Consider the following 19005-nt stretch of genomic DNA (forward strand, 5'->3'; position numbering starts at 1 on the left):
CAACAGATTCTATCCACGTTGAGACGGCAACGCTCCCTGGCAACAGTTCTACCAATCGGGACTGAGCGGGTGTCTGCCGGAGTCTGTCTCAGTATCATTATGGGATGTCGAGAGAGAGAGAAAGAGTGAGAGAGGCTGCTTATCACTGCTTATAATGCAACATCATTCTCTGTGTATAGTCCCTGCTGGGTGAAGTTGTCTGCACATAGTCAGGATCAAAATCATCTTAAAAAAAAAGAAAAAAATCTTGCTATGATTCATGCCGTTATGTAACAAACAGACAACTATGAAATGATTTGTTGTGGGCTGAATATTGTCTGGTATCTTTCCACTTGTATTCACTCAATATGCACCAATAATATAACTTGTGGTCTGAGTAGGAGAAAAGAAAAAGTGGCTGAATTTCAGATTTAACTAATGGCACAATGCTGTCTGTGGCAATATACTGTAAAGATGACAATGTGAATATAAAGTCATGTAAAATCATAGGGCTGGATGATGTGACCTAATACCTGTGTCATAATATCTTGTCACAATTAGTTTAGTTTAGTAGTATTCATCAGTATCAGCGCCTGATAATTAATTTCATGGGCTGATTTGTTTGTCCTGATTAATATAGTATGAACACTCAGTTTTTTGGACTTTTGGACTGGACTGTAAGCTGATTGATTTGTTGAACTTCAGGTTATTTCCATTAAAGTGACTATATGTAACTTTTATATGTTTCTGAAACTGTATCATTTTTCATCTAAAGATCATAAATGACATGTAACAGCAAATGAGACTAACAGTGAAAGAACACTATTTCTATTTAGTTTTTAGTAAAGCCTTTGCCCGGGAGCAATTTTTCCTGCAAAGTCACAAAATGATTTACGGTAAGTAGACGGTGCTACAGAGCACACATTCTGAAGGAAAAGCTTGTGTTAGTGTTTCCAGCCAGGTAAAAGGTAGCACGTTGTTTTGTTTTTTCTGGCCTGTAACTTAATTAGTTTACTCTCACTGCTCTCATAGTATTGTTTTGGCCGCAGAAGACAGCTATGTTCAGCAAAACATATTTGATAAACCCACTGTAACCTACCTGCCCAACACCAAAAAGCAGACAGAGAAAGTTAGCAGCTAGCTGGTGAACAGACATATTTTTCTCAGGAGTCTGTAGAGACCAAAAACAGAGCTAAAAGGAAAGTGAATACTGGACTTACGTTCGCTTAATGTACAGAAACACAACTCCAAATGAAACCCAATAATGTTACTCTGAATCTGCTGGATGTGTAAATAGGCAACTGCATGCTAACAAGTTAGCCATAGCTACGAAGAGATGATCATTTCAGGGTTGTGTTCACAGCTTGTTTCAGGCATTTCAAGTGGCCAAAAGTGAGGCAGAGGACACACCGCAAATTAATTGAACATCAATTCTACAAGGTAATACTTGGAACTAGGCTATGTGGGTTGTGTTCAATTTTATCCGAACACATATTGTGTTAGTTCTCAATCATTTAAAGTGACAGCCAAAACGGCTTTTGTAGATATTCTCAATTTGATTATATGTAATTCAGTTAAATGTGCAGTTTGAGACTTGGATTGTGACATTTGATAAATGTGGTTATATTATTATGTGAATCAGTCAAAGGCTCAATTGTCATTTGTGTAAAATGAACAATAACATCAATTAGGGGTGTAAAGATTCACCGATACGAATCGTTATCCGGTTGTATTATCGAAGATACGCGTAATACTGTATGATTATTATTGGAGTGCTCACAATGGCTGTGTAATGTGGAACTATGGTTGAGTTACTGTTTCTAAGATTACACCTAAGTAAATGTATTGTCCCAGAACCGTGTCATAGCCCATGTATACATATTGGGTCGTCTTATAAGGGAGAGATGCACACCCCTAACATCAATCCATCCATTTTCTAGTGCAAGGACAGGGGATAAATATTAACATGCACACACTTATACACAAATAGCCTATATAAAAGCAGTTTCGTGGAAAAAGACAGCACTGCAGCAAGTTAACGACCTCTCAGCACACATAAAACTCTGACATTTCACAGTGACAGGAGACTTTATTAAACACAAAGTTGTGCTTACGATGGACTACCTGTCAGTTTAGCTTGTAGCTCTGGTGATGGGCATGAGAGAAAACCAGACAGTGGCAAAGAGAGGAAGAGTCTGTGTGTGTGCATTTGTGACTGTGTGTGGATGATCCTCCTGAGGCAAAGGCATTGCTAATGAACTCCAAGTGGCTGTGGGAGGTAAACAAACAAACAGTAGCAGCGGATACTACGGTACATCACACCAAACTCTGCCGACTAGGACATCGGGATTGCTGCACACAGCCACACACAGAAACATATCAACCCACATACCCTTGAATATACATGATGGCTTTTGGGTATGCAGTTGAGAGATACAGAGATAGACATAGAAGAGGGAGACAAATTGAAAGGTGCATAAGGGGAGATTAAACTGAGAGGGGTGGAAAAGAGGAGACAGACGAACAAAAGGAGATAGGACAGAAAGCGGGTGCGTGAAAAATGCAAATAGAAAAGAACAAGACAGAAGTTGACAAAACTCAGTCACAGGGAGAAGAGAGTTAGAGAGGAATAGGGAAATCAGGCAGAGTGATAAGAGAAAAAGACTTCTGGGTGAGGAAAGAACTGTTGGAGCCAAAACGAAAAAATACAAAATGCTGGAAAAAGAAATCGAAATACTAATAGGCAAAATAGACCTGATTGTCTGAATCAATAATATTATCATTCAAAACTTGATCAGAATGTCCAATAACTTGGTATACGTTGTAATTCCATTTCAAACATTTGCATTTGGTGTTTACTTGTCCGAGCAAGGCAACAGATGAAGCCAAGTGATATCAACAAACTGACCATTTGTTCTAATCGAAAGAGATTCCACCTCCACATTACTGACTCCAAAATGTCAGCTCCACCACGGAGGCTTCCAAGACTGCCATTTTTTTGAGAAAGAAAATCCTGCTCTAGACACAGGAAAGGGGAAGAGAATACAGTATAACATGAGAACAACAGGGAAAGTGTTAAAATGACAAAGACATTTTTTGGTAATACTAAGCTCATATTGCAAAACTACGGGGGCCAGCAGGTCGTTCAGTTTATAGCAACACATAAGTGTGACGTTAGAGCAGCAGGGAAACTCAGGCCCAGGACTCACGCAAGGCTGAGATATTTTGAACAAACACTGACACAAGACCGAAAATTCCCCCTGATTTCCAACTTAAAAGGAAGCCACGTAAGTAGCACAGGAAGAAAAGGAGGGAAGATAGAGTCCACCAACACAAGAAAAGATTCAGGGGGCATCAGTAGAATGACTATGTATCTTAAGCAGCAGCATTTGTGTGTGTATACACAATGATAAAGTATACAGCACCATGACTACCATGTGATGTCTCTTTCTTTGGGACAGTTTCTAATAAATACTTTACATTGGCATCAGCTCCGAGCTGTCATGTGACTGGTGGGTGTCCAAAGCGTAACACAGAACTGTACGTTTTCCATGAGCCTGAGGGCCTTCTGAGGGCTTCTGCCAGCAACGTATCAGTTTTGATGGGCTCAGGCAGATTTGCCTGTTTGGTGATGAAATTACTTGAAAATAAATAGTCAAATGAAGAGCAAACTGATATTGGTGTCAATTTTGGTATGCATGGCATAATTAATTATAGTTTAATTGTAAGGTTAAGGACTGTATGCAAATTAGTGTCCAGTAGAGGATTATGTAATTTTCCTTATCCTACCTTTATGAAGGTAGGGTTTATTGCAAGGCTGTTCTAGACTCAATTTGTTTTAACTAGGTGTACCTAAAAAGTGGCAACAGTGTGACTGCAGAAAAACTATGTTCATCTACAGAAAAAGTGAAACGAAACAAACATAATTTGCCCTTGGCATCACACTATGGGTGTTGAACTCCTGCCTTGTGACTCTGCTTTGACAAGGACATTGAGTTTATTCTCAGGAGAATCCTTTGTGGCATCTCAAATGCGCTCCCTCATTAACTGTGATTGTGCAATGGCAGAGAGTGTACAGGTTTAAGAAGGAGCTAATTGGCTTTAGTTGATGCCTGCTTTTAGAGCTCCTTGATAATTTATTCTTGCAAGTACACTTACAAAGCAGGTGTGTCACTGATGTGCTGGCACTCCTGGCCACAAGACACTTGATACTCAAGTAGGCTAAAACACAGCAGATTTGAGCAGCTGCTTGCACTTTGTTTAAAAAGCAAATGGCCCTAAAACCCTATTGATATCCTCCTCCGTAGCATGACCTTCATCTGGGGACAAGGGCCATGAGACGGCCTGCTGAGTGTCACTAACTGTCACACAAGGACTACAATTAGGTTAGATTTCACAGCAGGTCTGTATGTTTGCGAGTGTATGTGTATCGGTGGTGACACTCAGTATGCATTTGTTCCAAACATGATTTGATTTTCATGGTGCACAGGACAGTGAAATAGGATATATCAGCATGAAATAAAAGCATATCAGTGGTGATCCTGCACACGCATATACTATACAGAAAACAGACACCATGTGAATGGAGTGGGTAAAAAAAGATGTCACTGTACATACTGTACGTACAATGAAATGCTCCACCATTGAAGCCTCCGTGGTGGAGCTGACATTTTGGGGTCAGTAATGTGAAGGTGGAATCTCTTTTGATTAGAACAAAGTGTCTATTGTCAACAGATCCATATAAAAAAACTTAGAGTTAAAACAAATGTTGCTGTTTATTGATGTTTTTGTCTTGATTTATCGATAAAACAAACATCCTATTATTTTGTAGTTTGTCTTCACTAGGGCTGTACCGAATACAATTGTTTGAGCTTCGAAGCTTTGGTGCTTTTCAACAGCGAATATTTGAAGCTTCGGTGGCGGTGGTGGCAGCGGGGGAAACCAACATTTCCGACCACACTTGAAGGCAGCTTTATTTCATGGAAAATGAGAAAAAATAAAAGGCGACGAAGCGAGAGATAAAGCGACTGCTTTGTAGGGCTGTGCTCAATTAGAGAAATTCTTAGTCGACTAACACTCATTCAATTGTATCGACTAATCGATTAGTTGATTTAATCGACAGATCTGTAAATCTGAGTTTCTCTGCAAAGAGTCATGCAAAAGCACCACTTTAATTCTTGTGTTTACCAAAGATGTACTCGTACGTTTCTTGGAAATAAGTCATTCAGCATGAAAAAAGCATAAAACATGACTAATCGACTACAGAAATCTAAGTTGACTAAGACCAAAGCGACCGATTAGTCGACTAATCGACTAAGAGGGAGCAGCCCTACTGCTTTGTTATTGCAGGACACAGTCACCTTTTAATACACAAAACGGGCAGATCAGTGCATGTGTTTCGTTTCTTACCCTAATAGTGTTTAAAACGTTTTTAAAGAAACGTTACGGGACTCGCACGCCGCAACTGATGCGTCTGTTAGCCGGTTAACGCTGAGTTGCTTTTCTCCCAAAGTTGATTCAGACTTAACTTTTATCGGCAGGCATTCAAAACAAATGGAAAGACCTGCGTTTTTGCCAGACTGTCTGACGAGTGACGACGGACACAGTGTGTGGAAATTAATCTTCAGCCTGTATTGACATTATGCACAGCCGTACTATCTTTACCTTTATCAAATCGCCTGAAAAGGACACAAGGCTGCTACAGTAACCATACAGCCCTCTACAAACATCAGACTGCTCGCTTGTAACTCAACATTTCTCCGTTGTTGGCTGAGATGGAGGACATAGTGCTGCATAAATTAGCCAGCGGCTAGTGGACATTTAGCAAGCAGCTTAATCCAGACAAAACACCACAGTGAAAGTTAAAAAAAGAATAATTTATGTATGTATGTATGTAATTTATATTAAGAATATTTTAATCCGAAAACCGAACCCGAAAATCGAATACCTACCCATCAAACTAATATTCGGATATTCGGATCTATCCCTAGTCTCCAAATGTTGCTGGTGGATATGTTGGTCTTCATATTGTTATCGGCATTGTGGTTTTTGTCTATTAAGGCCTAGTCCGCACGTACATGGGCATTTTTAAAAACAAAGCTTTTTCTGTGTGTTTTGGCCAGAGTGAAGACTTTTAGAAACGTTGTTTGTGTGTTGTCGTGTAGACAGGGAAAACAGAGTTTATGGCATGTAACTAGTGTGCGCTGTTATATCCTTTGTGAGGCGTCATAAATGAGGAGGCATTTCTTGCAATGGCAGATGTGGCCAAAATAGTAGAGGTGGACTTTTTACATGTTACACATAACTGTAAAGTTACTCTTCCATTGTATTGTGGAACAGAGGCGTCAGAGGTCACTGCTACATAATCCAACACTGCCGCGACACAGACCCCGCAGGTCTTGAAGGCGACCGTCAGACTTCTAGTTGGTAGGTAGTCTTCCGGTAAGAGCTTTTTTTCAGGCTTCTGACTGGCCATGATGTTGGCTTTGTCTTCTTTGCTTGACTGGGGTTATATCAAACACAGGAAAAACCCTGCTTTTAAAAATATCCGTTTACATGTGGACTAGGCCTAAGATTCTTAGTCATCCAGGTCAAATGCTATCTAGAAGCCAACACAAGCTAAATTAGCTGTTTTATACTCATCCAAGGAACTTTATTGATTCTACTGACAGGTGGGGAGTTCCCGGACATTTAAACCTCAAAGAGACTATTTTTTTTGCTAGGGGAGTTTCAAACCGATAACAGTTTAGGGTTGGGCATAAGTGTTTTAAAAAATGTTAAGTTATTTATCAATTTCACAGCCTCATCGATCCAAGTCCTCTAGACCACTATGATACTAGGTACTTTTTTTTCATAATGGAAAAACAAAAAAGGCGAGTAGAGTCGAGGCGAGTCGAGCAGGTGCCATGTAATGGAAAAACACCATAACATTTAAGTAATCTGAAAATTGCTGTACTTAACACAGATTTTGAGGGATGTGACTTGAAAAGAATAACTAGTTTGCTATCCAGCAAAATATCAAAAAATATATCTAACATTGTTAGAGGGCCTGTCCTATCCTACCCTCCCCTAACCTAACCATGAGACTAACGGGCTTTGCAAGTTCTAGCCTTGTCTGATTTCAGCTGAAACAGTTTGGGAAAACAATGCTGTTCTACCTGCTGCAACGCTATGTAAAAGTCTATAGGTATTCACATGTTGGAAAAGTGTAACATGTTATGTAAGTGGATGTTCATCCAAGAACAATTAAACATGTTGGATAGCAGCTGCAGCAAGAATGTCAATCAAACCGGGGCAGGCAAGGTTAGAGAAATTAAAACAAAAAATGAGGTTGTGCTCTGATAGGATTGTGGCACATATAAGTGTGAAAGCAGCGCTTAATTCCTTCCAGCAAAGCAGCTGCTTTTCTCCTGCCTCATGAGGCGGGGTGTTGTATGTTAAAGTTTCCAGTGCATATAGCACAGTGAGTAAAACAGTGAGTGACAGTAAGAGAGTGACACAGAAGTAGAAAGAGGGTGGATGGAGAGAGAGGATGAAGATGCCATTTTGGTAACCCTGCGCTGTTGTTTCGGTGTTGTTTTGCAGTGACACATGCGTGACATCAGAGCAGCCCAACATGACCGCCAGAGGAGCCCAGTGCAATGCAAAAATGAGGACACATCTTTCAGCATCAGTGCCCCACTGTCTACAGACAGGCATACACAAACTCACACCCACACAAAGACATACAAGGAGAGCAGTGCCCACATCGACTGAGTACCCCATGTACATTTTTCAATCAGAGCAGACAGAATGCTTTAAAGGTCCCATGGCATGAAATTTTCACTTTATGAGGTTTTTTAACATTAATATGCATCCCCCCAGCCTGCCTACGGTCCCCCAGTGGCTAGAAATGGCGAAAGATGTAAACTGAGCCCTGGGTATCCTGCCCTGCCTTTGAGAAAATGAAAGCTCAGATGGGCCGATCTGGAATCTTGCTCCTTATGAGGTCATAAGGAGCAAGGTTACCTCCCCTTTCTCTGCTTTGCCCACCCAGAGAATTTGGCCCACCCATGAGAGAGAGACATCCTGGCTTTCCAACGAGCAAAGTGGCAGTTGGTCAAGGCCACATCGCCACTCTCCACCTTCCCCCCCCTCTCTCCTCCTCAATAGCTACAGACACAGAAATGGAACATCCTAAGGAAAGCTCATTGTGCAGGGCTCCAGGCTAACTTTTTTCACTAGGAGCACAGTGGCCCCCAACTGAAAATTTTAGGGGCGCACACCAGAAAATTTAGGGGCACACACCATAAATCAACATGCTAACCAAATATTCACATTTCTACTAATTTCCACTGTATTACTAATAAATACTTTGATAATAGATGCAGAAATTACAATGTGCTGTTTCAAATTCAGTGTCACTTTTGAAGATGCAACATAGAAGGTTAACCGACAGCACCATCGCTGTCATGAAAAACAAAAAATATATATATACACCAGCTCTAGTCTACAATTACAATGAATTCAACTTAAAATTAAACATGCATTGTTTAGGCTACTACTGAACCAATATTGGTACCGATATCTGAAATTCGGTTCCGTTACCCAACAGTACCTTTTTTTTGGTACTTTCCCTCTATAATTACAAAACAATTATTTCAGTTGTAAAAATTATTGTCAAACCTATTTATCCTATGTACTTAGAACATTATGTTATTTTACTAATTAAACAAAATCCTCCTCCTCCCAAACCCGTCCCTACAACCTATTAAATTGAATAATTATTAATTTGTTACTCACTGTAACTTTTATTCTTGTATTTGTATATTCTTTTTTAGCCTGTTTTATTTTCATGACCGTTTTTAATTTGTTGCTCTTTAATGTTTCATGTAAAGCACTTTGAATTGCCTTGTTGCTGAAAGGTGCTGTAGAAATAAAGTTGCCTTGCCTTACAACCTCAGCCTGTCAGTCAGTCACCAGGGCACAGAAACCACTGTTGTGCCTGCTTAGGAAGTGTAACATCAACAGCACCGCGACTGCTTTCGACTCTCCATTAATATCATATCGCAGCAAACGCTGTCTGCGTGAAGTTTTGAAAAACTGTAACCACTTTATCGGCATCTCCGTGATTCACTGTGACTTCAACAAAACTGCAGAGCCGACGTAGTTTGCACCGTCCGCAGCTATGCGTGTGTATGCGAGTGTGTGTGCGAGTGTGTGTTTGTGTCAGAGCTCGGCTCTCTGTCAATTTTCAGAGAGGACAGATAAGTTTGAGCTTACGCGCTCTCAGGTACCGAAATTTCGACGTTTAACGTGTAAAAAAGGGGGCAAATTTACTGGTCGCACATGTGCGACTGGATGTAAAACTCAGTCGCACACTCTCAAATTTTGGTCGCAAAATGCGGCCATTTGGTCGCAGTCTGGAGCCCTGTTGTGGGACTGGCTCTAGTGGCTGTAATTCTGCACCAAGGCTGACTTTCGGGAAAGAGACTTCAGATACAGTATTAGGGGACCACTAAGGTCTATAAAAAACATCCAAATAGCACCATTTCATGGGACCTTTAATTCATTCTCCTTCATGCAAAAGAAAAGAAAACAGTGGGGGAACGAAATGCAGTTTGATATGATCAGGGTAGGTGAATCAAAAGAAAGTCTCATGACATGCGGCATTTCAAATGATAAAATTCATAATGCATCTTGGGTTACAATGTATCATAAAAGACTGTTTGTTCAAGTGCACAGCATTACATACACATTTATTTTGAGTGCATACCCCCCCCCCCCCCACACACACACACACACACACACACACACACTACTGTGACCTAAGAAACTTCCAGTCAGCACACCAGACTAAGCTAGCATACATGTGCTCAAATAACATGCCACCTTGGTTAACCTGATCACACTGGTGAGACACTGAAAAGGGCCCTAGCTGACCTATGCGAACAGAGCTTGTTTATCTCTGTCTCAAGTCTGATTTGAGTAAACAACACGAGGAGCACCCTCACACAGCACAAAAGTCCTATGCACGGTTATATGTATATATGTAGATGGGGGTCAGTTGAGGATGAGTAAATTATTATTGCTAAACATGTGACAGTTCCACAAAATGAACACTTCCTTGCTGTTGATCCTGTACAAAGGTACCCTAGTCTTCCTTGAGGAGATAACATCACGTATACATAGATCCAGATCAGGATGTTTTTGTTTTTTTACTTTTAAGGTCAGGTAATTTTGATTTGCTGATGGACTGACAATATGGAGCAATGCGAATCAATCATGAAAGTTTTATTTTAGTATTTTGGGAAATTCACTTTTTTTTTCCGAAAGTTAGATGAGAAGGTTGATACCACTGTCCAATATTTGCGCGATAAATATGAAGCTACCGCCAGCAGCCAGTTGGCTTAGTTTAGCACAAAGACTGAAAACAGTTACTGCGTTACTGTGCTGAAGGGGGGGCTCCATGTACTGTAGAGATACGTCGGAAAACCAAACACCGTCCTTGTCTGGGTATATGAAATCATCGGAGGCACATACAGCTCGGCGTATTTCACCGCCCACAGACAGCTACAAACATTTTTTTCCTCCATTTCTGTTTAAACAAGGTTGAGTTGAAAAAATAATTTGCATCACGTAATTTGCGTAATTCACATGCGTCCTTTGATTGCCAAGTGCGAATTTTTGCCTCTTTGCATTTACTTTGTATGTAATCGCCGTGCACGAAACATTGAACTGAATGAACATATCATAAAATATCATAAAATATCATAAAAACAACAAGTTGTGGTTTTACAGGGGTTTATGTGCTGGACTATTTATTGGCGTAGTGATTTCCAACCAGTGGTTTTTGTATGGATGAAATAAACAAGATATAGCGTATTAAATAGTGAGCTTTTTGAGGAGGGATAGGCAGATTTCCTTTTTTTTACTTTGCCAGGCTAGCTGTTCCCCCTGTTTCCGGTCTTACTTATAGAAGCGCTTACCATCTCATGGCTGCAGCTACATACTGAACAGACAGATATGAGAGCTGTATCAATCCTCTCATGTAACTTTTGGCAACCAAAAAAAGGTGTACTTTGTACATCAATGGATGATAAAATGAATTGTTGCCATCAGAATAACCACAAATGCCATTTCTAGCATTTTAATATATTACAAACCAATAAAAGTTGGGGCAAGATTTCAAGTCAGAGTGGCTTTCACCTTCTGCAGGGAACACACACGTGATGAAAGCATCAGGTAGGTTATGCTGTGATTTAGCAATAATTGCTAACGCACGTTAGCTGTGAAAATGGGAAGGGTTGGGGGGTAGTAAAAACTACCCGCCTCAGATTCCTGTCTTTTTCCACTGGCTCCTACCAGTATTCTGCCAGGTTGTTAGGCCATGAACAGCACATACAGGACAGATCATCGCCACAGAGAAGGGGTCAGCCTATTTGCTTTCCTCACTTATAACCTTATGCACTAATTAGCAAGCTTTGTTTACGGCCACAAGTCTTGAGAGAGGCTTGAAGTTTGCAGCAATTTAATTATTTACAGCAGACAGCAAAATGGCATGGAAAATTGAGGTGGGCTGCAAGCATAAATGCCATCCACAGTGTGTGTGTGTGCTCTCTCTCTCTCTCTGCTTCTGTGCGAGTGTATGTATCGGGGTTTATTTATGTTTGTGAATGTGTGTGTGTGTGTGTTTGTGCATGTCTGTGTGTGTCATCCCCCGAATTATAGGTTTGACTTTCACAGTAAATGTAACGTCCCCCTCACTGAAATGCTAAGGATTTGAGAAAATGTATCAGACTACTGTCTGTCTAAGATATATTGGGAGTTTAAAAAGTTGATTTAAGCTCACACATTCTTCTCTAGAGATATTTAAGTGATTGCCAGTGACCTTATGGTAGTGAGCCCAGACAACTGTGAATTAAATACACAAAAGGAGTTCAACCAAGGTTCCCAGAACTGGAATTTAAGTACCAGGTAATACTGAGAGTGATTACAGTCATTGAATGAACAACTTGGAAATCTTTTAAGCTTTTCAGAATCGCCCCTGATGCATAGTATCACAAGTGAAATAAGCTCTCTATAAGGCTACATAAGGAATTTTTAATGTGCTGAAATAGCTTAGACTATGACGTGTTATTGTGCAAAATCTAATTTTCTATCCAGTTTGAGAACGCAATCTCATGACTGTATTAGAAACACATCCTCGTCATACTTCTCGGCAGTGTGTAATTCTCTGCTATGGCTACGTGTTCCTATTCATGCTGAAAATACTTGGAACAATCAAATGTGCACATGCTCCGTTTCTTTTCTTTTTTTTATACTCAAGCACAAATGCACAGACATGAACACACACACACTCACACTCAAACAACACAGGCACGACATTCATGCCATGTGATCTTGCTAGGCACTATGCCAACGGCCAAACATGTCACTTACCAGAAATCTCTGAGACAGAGTGAGAAAGCGAGCTAGAGAGGGAGAGAGAAATAGAGAAAGAGAGAGAGTCTGCACATTTGTCAGTTTGTGAGAGCTCCTTGTCAAGTGTAAGTACAGTACATACACAGGGTAAATGAGATTTAGCTGCTACAGTTATCTGCAATGTAGTGTGTGGTGTGGGAGCAGTCGATTCTGAGAAAAAGAGCCACGTGATCTTTGAGATCTAATGTGGAATTGTTATGAGGAACATGCCATGTTTACTGTTCATTGTCTAAATTCTTGGAAGGCTTCCTGAAAAGCACGTAGCAAGCCAAAGCAGCCCAAATCAGTTACATTTCTAGATTCCTAATGGCTTTTGCTGATCCTTTCTTTCATCTGCTTCCTCATTATTTTTCCACGTTTCTGTATTTCAGCATGTACATAAATGGACTGTACCCGTGTTTTTGTGCACAGTACATAACAAAAATTAAATTAAATGGTAGCAGCAGAAACTTAGATAATTAGCTACATTAATGTGTGGATTACAAACCACTGGGGAAATAAGACATTAATTTTAAAGGAATACTTACATACATACATACATACATACATACATACATACATACATTTGTATATCAATTACTAACCCTTTGTTACCTTGAATTCTTGAAAGAAAAATTGTCTTCTTACATGGATCCACAGTGAATGAAGAATTTAATTCAAGGTAACAGGGTTAGGATTTGATATACAAATGATCATTTTGCGGGTTAAGTATTCCTTTTTTAAATCCTCAAATCTGTGTGTTCTTAAAGTGAGGCTAAAACTAGGAGGGACTAACAAAGGGTAGTAGCAAATTCCAAGAAACAAAGTCTGCTACATTACATATTAAATGAGCAGTGCATTTGAGGAAGTGCCCAACCCTCTTTTGTGGCTTTGGCAATCACCTTTTACACCATAAACATGTAGTTTGGCTGCAAACTAATACAGGTTCAATGCAAATCTTCCATTGTCATCTTTATCGATTATGTCTTACATGTTTATATCATTAAAGGCTGATCTTTACTTTTTTGATTTGTTTCCCTCTTCTTGATCAAACAGTCTTTATTATTGATTCAGGTTACCTACTGGGTAGCTACTGTATGTCAGTTAGAAGACAGACTGGGGAACATTGGTCATTTGAACGTAATTTAGTTTATCTTTTCAGCAGTGCTGCCAAATTCACAGATTTAGCAGTCAATCTGATTTGATGTGACTCTCAACTTCATTTTGAGTTTGATAAGAAAATATGAGGACAAGGCAAGGTCACGGGGGCCTTCAACTTACTATCCATCTGCATTTCAGGAGAATTTATATCCCATTAAACCCACACATTGAGTTAAGTGGATACTCTTCCTCTGTTTGTATCTTTCAACCCTTTTGGATGGCGAACATTGAAGTCATCTCCGATGTATGGACTTACCAGCCATTTATACTGAACTACTCTCATATTGACAGACCTATCACCTCACTAAGAAGAAAACCAAACTTTCTTTTCCTTCTCTGTGGTACATTAAATAGTTTTAGTGCTCTACGAAAAATGCCGCAAGAGGAAAAACTACCTTACAAAACATTTGCATGCTGGCTAAACAGAACCAGTGCCATGCAAACCTGGAAATAGTTAACTATAATTTACAATCAGATTTTAACTGTTGCCACTTCAAGACAAAACCACCTTCAAACCTTCACAGTCAATTAGAAACTAGGCTACTGTGTGCTGGAGTGCAGGCCAACTGATTGGGCCAGGAAATGTAGACATAATTAGAATCAGCTTCTAATAAAATATACTATTCACATTTCTTACTGCGGTGACATTACATTCAGTAGAAAGACATTTCTTCACAGTTAACCTGCTCGAATTTCCATTCCATTAACAGCAACCAACAAGTCTGAACACACCAGCAGCACCAGCAGCTGTAGTAGTTCTATGTAGAAGATGTATGAGAATATGATGTAGGACTGGTTCCCTGTATCGCATACCATCAGCAATGACTCATCACCATCTCAGGAAAGAAAAATCAAACAGACATAAACACACTCCCCACATGAGTATACACGCATATACAGTGCAGAAAAAAGTGCACTCAGCATGAGGGCGCACACACACAGAGCAAATTAAGCAGCACTCGGGACAAAAACTCCAGGTTTTAAATGTAGTTTGGATCAATAAAGTGTATTACTGTTGTCCTAAAATATGTGCAGTCTGAGAATTAAAGAGTGGAAATCACCTTTATGTGTCTCTTACGAAGCTTTAGAGCTTGTAACCTGTTTTTTGTTACAGTGTATCAATATGTCGAAGCAACATCAACTCTTCTTTATTTATGGGTCTAACAAGAGATGACGCAATACCCTAAATGAGGCAAGACTCTTACAGTCTTTGTACTCTCTCCCTTTTTCACCTTCTCTGTCAGTATCCGCATCGGTTATATTTGAAACTGTGTTGTCGTTCTCTCTCCTTGACACTCCCCACATGCACACAGCCCCGGGCCCCCTTGTGGAATGCTGTATAATGTGAGGCCTATGGAGGAAGGGCATCCCGGGACACGGCGAGAGCACACACACACATGCAAACACGCACACACAGACAAATACAGCTGTTGAGAGCCATCACAACCCTTTGGCGGACGTCCAAGTCAAAGACGAGTGGTGGAAGGCCTCCGTATAGAAAGAAAGACAAAAACAAAAATGTCCCACATTTTCCATGTATGCTGCATTAAACACTGAAGATAGAAACCTGGCAGCACAAACTCCAATTACCCCAAACTGATTTCCCCATATTGGGGGGGGGGGGGGTAATCATAAACTACCTTGATAAAAGCTGCCTTTGCGTTGCCTTAGGGATGGCAGGTATGGATTCATACTGTTTTAGTTGCTCAAAAGGGAAGTATAATACATCTTGTCATCCCCCATGATATTTCTACATTGGAGAGGCAGAAACAGATGGGCACTAAAACGCTCAATCACTCTGAAGTAGGATTCAAAACTGTAAAATGGTGAGGAACGCTCGCACTTCACACTACGCTACTTAAAGCAACACTAGAGAACCGCTTTGGTCCCCCTACAGGTTGGAAGCAGAATTGTCCCATTATGTCTCATTCGAACTACAGATCCGCTACCCGATCTGGCAAACTTGCATAGTGCGGTTATAGCCGGTAGAGAGCCTTAAAGTGCCCATATTATGAAAAAATCACTTTTTCTGGGATTTGGGGTGTTATGTTGTGTCTCTGGTGCTTCCACACACATACAAACTTTGAAAAAAATCCATCCATACTGTTTAGAGTGAGATACGGTTTCTGAATGTGTCCTGCCTTCAGTCTCTGGGTGAGCTGTTCAAAATCGGCACGGCTTGTGACGTCACAAGCCGAAACGAGCAGGCTAACCGCAACCATTAGCTCGTAGCGTTAGCATGCTAACGCTAATGCTAAAGCTAGCATGCTAACGCTAGCATGCTAACGCTATCATGCTAACGCTAGCATGCTACCTCGTTCTCAATAGCAAAGCACTGCTACAACACACACAAGTTCACCATAATCTTCAAAAGAACTACTTACATGTGCGCCCTCATTTAGAAGTCTCCCAGCTAATCCTGCCTGGTAACTGACCGAAGTTGTAGAAACAGCCTTTCTTTTACTGTCTATGGAGCTAGCTAGCTGACATGATCTACATCTGAGCTACTGGGCATGTGCGAGTGCAATCAAAGATAGTACAGATGAAGAAGAAGAAAAGAGGTCTCGCTCTGTAGCTAAAACAGAGACCAGCTGAAAAGAGGATCTGCAGCAGTGAGAGAGAGCACTGCAGTACAACAAAAATATGGTGTTTTTTGAAAATTAAACCATGTAAACCTATTCTGGTACAACCTTAAAATACAATTATGAACCTGAAAATGAGCATAATATGGCTGCTTTAAAGCGAATGCAGAAATGCCATTCACCCTGTTACGAGTTGATGAACCACTTAAACAATTTTGGAAACATTATTTTAAGTTACAAAAAGTTCTCTAGTGTTGCTTTAAATGATTCATATGATTCTATAAGGAAAGCTGTCGTTTTAACTTCCAACCTGTGCGACACCTGGCCGGGAACAGGATGCTACTGTAGAGTTACACACTTATAGATAAAGATATAGACCATAACCAACTTGCAAATTTTGGGGATTTTTTTCATAGTCATCTTGAGAACAAACACACTGCTTGACGGCAGACCAGAGAATAAGAATGAGAGCAGGGTGAAAGAGAGAAATAGCACATGTGAGAGGGAAGGAAAGTGACAGGAAATGAAGAAAATTGCCACAAACATACTGGCTAGCAACACTCACACTGCACCCATGTACACACAGGAGAAAGGAGGGCTATTGCATGTATAGTCAGATGACTCCTGCAGGGTTCAGCTAAGGTAAATAGAGCCACAACTGACACATCTGACCTTACCTGACAGTAAAGTGTATAAATGACATTTGTTTTAACTTTTTAAATGTAATATTAATATTGCAATCACTCTGATTTTGCTAAACTTATTTCACACAATTATTTTAAATTTCTTGATCCACGTTGGTTCACAATCCTCACAGCCGAAATATTTTATAGCCTATATCATGTCTTTTTTATGTTATAGAAAGCTTAGTGTTGTGTATCTTGTACTAAGGCAAGAGTTTAAAGACGTAACTATAATTTAAAATATATATATAGAGATAGCATTGTATTGTATTGTATTTAAATTGCAAATGCAACACTGTTATAACAGTGTTGGCAATTTAAATACAAGGAAAATGCTTATGGTTGAGGATTTGAGAAGCCAGCTGTAGCCTATTGGATTATACTCACTTGTGGAATTATGGCCCTGACAACACCAGCAACTTCAATTGATTTGTGTACAGTATTGCTTGTCGCAATCATGCAACATATAGCACTACAATGGATGCATTATGGGTGGAGATTTGTTTTGGCTTCATCGTGACGCAAGATGTCGTGCCACTTTCTCCACTCATACAGTTGAAACTAATGACAACACTATTTCCCGTGGTTAAGTGTTTAAAAGTGCTGCCCAACATTATAATTGGACTACAATGACATTTGGGAACTACAAATATTATCAGTCTGATTAAATTATCCTCGTGGCGCGTGGTACACCTATCATCCTCCGCGTAAAACCTTCACACTTCGCGACATTACTTCATGAGAGTTTAAGAGTCTAACTTAGTTTAGCTGGTAGTTTTATCTAAATCAACTCCCATGCTGTAATGTCAGCAGATTGTCGGTGTGTGCAGCTGCCTATCGTACCTATAAAGAAGGAGAAGCGAGGAAATAATGCATGGTAAAACCTATGCGTCACACAAATCAGGCACTTTAAACATCAAGCCAAGCCAGAAGGGGATATATTTACCCGATATATGTCGCTATTCCATAAACTGCGGCTGTCAGCTGGCGCAGATGTGGCAGGCTTTCTCTTCGGACAACCTATAAAGTTTGCGGGGTGTTAAAAAAAAAAAGCAGGCCCCGGTTTCCCCTCGTCCGCTGGCTCACTCTATCACTCCAGTCCTATCTTGGCTGCTCGTCCCCCATCTCTCTATCCCACTCTCTCTTTCTCTCTCTGCCCGCTTCTATCCCTTTGCAGGAAGTGAACGCTGCTCACATGAACAGTGCAGGCAGCCTGACATCATGCACCACACGGCAAATAGTTCTTTTTAAAGACGCAGACATTTTAGTAGGACCTGCCAGGTTACTGTAGCTACACTGTCCTACTGTAGTCTACGCGGCAAATGGACTGTCAGCAGTGTTCGGTCATATCGTGCGCCTTTACGGACACACGAACTCGGTGCACTCTGCAGGCTTAAAGGTGCAGACTTCAGTACAGTATAGCAAACCCACGGGGCGAGTTAGCCTGCTACTAACACTGTGTGTAATATGTTATGAAAAGATAACTTATGGGGGAACATTTGCAGCTATGAGTAAGACAGGGATGCCTAGTTGTACTCCTTTTACTGTACATGTGTGGTTACCTCACGTGTCCCTATGTGATGACAGCTCAGGCTACATGATGCGCATGTGTGCTGTTCTGCTAAATTATTAGCGCCAAATGCTGGCAGTGTGTCCTCAAGTCAACTTTTCTTTACTGCAGGCATGCGATATCACAGTACGTGCCACAGCTCACTAAACCACAGAGGGTACTGTACTTCATGAAGAATATTCTTATTTAACATATTTTCTGGTAACCATGATCAATCTACATAGCATGCAACATTATATTTAAAATGTTTACCGTGCACTAGAATTTTAATAGATGTTTGTGTGTTTCTTCAACCTCATGATTCATCACTCTTCCTACATATCCATGGCAGGGTATCACCCACAGTGTATTGACGTACCTCAAAGTCAGAGCCGTACCTAAACCCAGTGGTGAAAATTGTGTTAAATCCATAAGTAATGGAAAATATTTCATTTCAGTCAAGAAAGCAAATTTAACTTGTGAAGAAGTGTCTGAAAAAGATTTTCAATTGTTTTGGGTTCACTTTTTATTTTTTTTTTTTTTTTATAACAACAACCAGAAAAAGGAAAAATAAACTTGTATTCACCTTTATTTTAATATTTTAAGTCTT

General features: G+C 40.3%; 1 protein-coding gene across 2 annotated transcripts in view; it reads right to left on the reverse strand.

Moving 5' to 3' along the window:
• Positions 1–18221, reverse strand: part of LOC116062840 (nucleus accumbens-associated protein 2) — a 34798-nt gene extending 16577 nt beyond the window's left edge. Inside the window, exons 1-2 of one of the 2 annotated variants that reach the window (XM_035991510.1) lie at positions 17793–18221; positions 12400–12431 (exon numbers count right to left, since the gene is read on the reverse strand). The gene's annotated coding sequence lies outside the window, so the exon portion shown is untranslated. The remainder of the gene's footprint in view (positions 1–12399; positions 12432–17792) is intronic. The other variant, XM_035991507.1, reaches the window with a different exon arrangement.
• Between the last annotated feature and the right edge of the window lie 784 nt (positions 18222–19005).

This window comes from Sander lucioperca, chromosome 14, assembly GCF_008315115.2.
Source record: "Sander lucioperca isolate FBNREF2018 chromosome 14, SLUC_FBN_1.2, whole genome shotgun sequence".
NCBI classification, from domain to species: Eukaryota; Metazoa; Chordata; class Actinopteri; order Perciformes; family Percidae; genus Sander; species Sander lucioperca.